The following is a 3,929-nucleotide window of genomic DNA, read 5'->3' as shown; positions in this document are numbered from 1 at the left end:
TGGACCACAGCTACCATGGTCTCCACCAGACAGAGTCTAGTACAATTAGATGGTGCCTGGCTACTACCACTGAAGGTTCTGAACGGGATCACGATAGAGGATCCCAGACAGAGATGGAGAAAAATTTAGAACACAATTCTAACTCAAAAAAAAGACCAGACCTACCGGCCTGACAGAGACTGGAGAAACCCTGAGAGTATGGCCCCTGACACCCTTTTAGCTCAGTGGTGAAGTTACTCCCAAGGTTCACCGTTCAGCCGGGGATTGGACCGCCCCATAAAACAAAACGAGACTAACGGGGCACAACAGTCCAGGGACAAGGATTAGAAGGCAGGAGGGGACAGGAAAGCTGGTAATAGGCAACCTAAGGTTGAGAAGCGACAGTATTGACATGTCACGGGGTTGTTAACCATTGTCATAAAACAATATGAGTACTGTTTAATGAGAAACTATTTGTTCTATAAACCTTCATGTAAAACACAACTAAATATTCTCTTAAAAAATAAAAACACACTTTTAAATAGTACATGGGTCAAAAGAGAATTCTCAAGAAAAATGAAAAAATATTTGGAACTAGATGAAAATGAAAATGCAATTTATCAAAATTTGTGAGATTCAGTGATAGCAGTGCTTAGGGGGATATCTAGAGTATTGAAAGCAGGCTCAGAAGGAAATGGCACTTAAGGGACCACATCCTTCTTTCCATCCCTGTTCTTGATTCAAATCTCTTCACCCTTTCTTGGTCTATACCTGACATGATCAGAGACATGATCAAAAATTCTCAAATGATCAGCACTGAAAGAGACTAGACACAGTTTAGCTATCTTAGGTTTGTCATTCCAGGAGACACAGTCAGACCAATTGTATGACTTTGTTTCTGTCTAAAGGTACATCTCTACTCTCTGTTCATTCCGCTCTGGTCAGAAACAAAGAAAGATTAATAATTAGCACCTTGTTTGTATTGTGCTGCATCAGAATATTTGAGAAGCAAAGTGTCTTAGTCATCTAGTGCTACTATAACAGAAATACCACAAGTGCATGGCTTTAACAAAGAGAAATTTATTTTCTCACAGTCTAGTATGCTAGAAGTCCAAATTCAGGGCGTCAGCTCCATGGGAATGCTTTCTCTGTCAGCTATGGAGGAAGGTTCTTGTCATCAATCTTCCCCTGGACTAGGAGTGTCTCCTTACAGGAATTCTTGGTCCAAAGGACATGCTCTGCTCCCGGGGCTGCTTTCTTGGTTGTATGAGGTCCCCATGTCTCTCTGCTTGCTTCTCTCTTTTATATCTCAGAAGAGATTGGCTTAAGACACTATCTAATCTTGTAAATCTCATCAATAAAACTGCCACTAATCCAGCTCATTAACATCATAGTGATAGGATTTACAGCACATGGGGAAATCACATCAGATGACAAAATTATAGACAATCATACAGTACTAGAAATCATGGCCCAACTAATTGATACACATATTTTGGGGGGACACAATTCAATTCATGGTACAAGGTTTCTAGACTCCTGGGGGCTCTGAAGGCATCTTTTCTCTAGGGTTGGAGGCCTGAGATTGAGGAGGCCTCAATCTCAGAAGCAAAAAGAGGCAAAAGACCTTCTATACCTGGCTGTTTCATAAAAGTTGTGGATAGATTAATAAATGATGAGGTTACCCCTGATATAAGGAGAAAATAATGAACCTCCAGGTTAAAGATACTGCATTCTATGGCATCAGGTCAACTGTTGCTCCATATTGGCATATCATCTGTGTCAAACTAAGCCATTTTGTGCAAAGGCAGTGTGAATATTATTATATTGCATTTATACTCACATTATAGTGGGTTAAGGTGTGTCTTACTGCCAAATCTGTCAGAAATCTCGGAATCTGTGACCTTAACAGTACCCTCTCTTCTTTTGCAACCTCTTCAAGGCATCTTTGATTTCCTTGTCCCTCAGGCTATAAATCAGGGGGTTGGCATGGGAATCATCATAGTGTAGAAGACTGATGCAAATCTGTCAAAGCTGGAGGAGCCCCCAGAGCTGGAACTCAAATAGACAAAAATGCTTGAGGTATTAGAAGAGGGAAACAGCTGTCAGGTGAGACGCACAGGTGTTGAAAGCCTTAGACCTGCCTTTAGGTGAAGTGATCTTCATAATGGAAATGATAATACAGCAATAGGATAACATGATGACTAGAACATTTGCTATCCCCAAAATCATAGTTAATATAGCAGTCATGACTTGTACGAAGAAAATGTCAAAGCAAGACAAGATTAATAGTTGGGGCATGTCACAGAAGAAGTGGTTGATAACATTAGGCCCACAGAAGTGAAGCTGAAGCAAAGCACACAACTGGGATAAAGAAACAGAAAGTCCAGCCATATAGGCTCCAAGCACCATCTGAACACAGAGAGTGGGTGACATGATTGTTGAGTAGACCAGTGGATTACAAATGGCAGCATATCAATCATAAGCCATAGCCGTCACAAGGCAAGACTCACTCAGTCCCATGGTTGAAAAGATGAAGTTCTGAACAATGCAGCCCATAAAGGTGATCGTTTTCTGCTCCTGGAAGAAGTCGGAGAGCATCTTGGGAACAGTGGAAGTAACATAGTAGATATCTATGAAGGATAGATTACTGAGAAAGAAATACATGGGAGTGTGGAGGTGGTAATCTATCTTTATTAAGATGATGAGGCCAGGTTCCAGGTCAGAGTTGTAATGTAGATCACTAAGAATATAGCAAAGAGCACTATTGTGATTCTGGGAAAATCCGAGAATCCCAACAGGATGAACTGTGTGATCTCTGTAAGGTTACCTCTCCCAGTCATTGGCTCGGTACTCCTGAAATCAGAATGAAGACAAGAGAATGCATTGCTGACGCAAGTAAAATGATATCATTAGCACTTTCACATGTGCCAATCTTTTCTTCCATTGAACACTGGTAAAGAGGAAATGCTTCACTGTCCTTCTGGTAGAAAGAACCCAGCTTTTCACCTTAAATTAGTCAAGATGTAGCTGCTCAGTGTTTTATATTCCCAGTTAATTCAGGGAGTCTCAATAGAATTAAAAGATATTTTTTAAAAGGTGAGTGGCAGCTTTTAAAAACTGCCGTAGAAATGTTGTGATTATTATATATAAGGTACATATCACTGATAAAAATAAAAGTAATTTTAAAAATCTCTGATAATTCATTATATGACTGATGCGTACAATAATAAAAGTATAAATGGCATCTTCCCAGAAGAAATTTGAAATAACCCTTCTGTGCTGGATTGTTATCTAGATAGGTTTGTATAATTTCATCTTTTACCCTTAAGAAAGGATATTTGTCCTGTTCATAATAATTTCTCAAATTTTTACAAATGTATATAATACAACGTCACCAAACCAGACTAAAATATATCACCATTCGCAATTTTGGTGATATTTGATGGGACAAAATTCTGTGTTCCCAGTAAAGTTATGGAATCCGTCCTCTCATGGAAAGCTTCATACAAAGTATTCCAAAGGGAAGTGAATACAGTTCACTATCGGTTCAAATTATTGTCTAAGTTTTAGGGTATTTTGTCTCTTAGGAAACAGCATAGTAGTGTGGTTAAGAGTTTTGGCTTTGGAGATTTGGTTCTGATATTACTCATAAAGTGAGTACAATAAGATTCCCTGAACTATAAGGTTACTAGAAGAGCTATAAGAAGAAATTTATGCAAATTCTCAGCTCACAGTCCAATATATAGTAATTGGTCAATAAATGCTGGCCATCATTATCATCAGTTACTTATAGATGCCCATGACAGACAGTTCCATCTGTGGATAGAAATGCCAGTGGTCCCAGGGTTTTCTAGGTTAACTTGGGGAAATTCCTGAGACATCATCAGTCCTGTAGACAGTTTTATATCATTGCCCCTAAGCAGGTATAGATTCAGACCCAGTGTCGA

The 3,929-nt window shown here is 39.3% G+C and overlaps 1 pseudogene; it reads right to left on the bottom strand.

Moving 5' to 3' along the window:
- Positions 1-1,884: 1,884 nt before the first annotated feature.
- LOC101347388 (olfactory receptor 5AN1-like) lies at positions 1,885-2,822 on the bottom strand (annotated as a pseudogene).
- Positions 2,823-3,929: the final 1,107 nt, after the last annotated feature.

This window comes from Trichechus manatus, unplaced genomic scaffold (assembly GCF_000243295.1).
Source record: "Trichechus manatus latirostris isolate Lorelei unplaced genomic scaffold, TriManLat1.0 scaffold00240, whole genome shotgun sequence".
Classification (NCBI taxonomy): Eukaryota; Metazoa; Chordata; class Mammalia; order Sirenia; family Trichechidae; genus Trichechus; species Trichechus manatus.
Note: the sequence above shows the minus strand (reverse complement) of the source record. Positions and strands in the feature narration are given on the sequence as shown.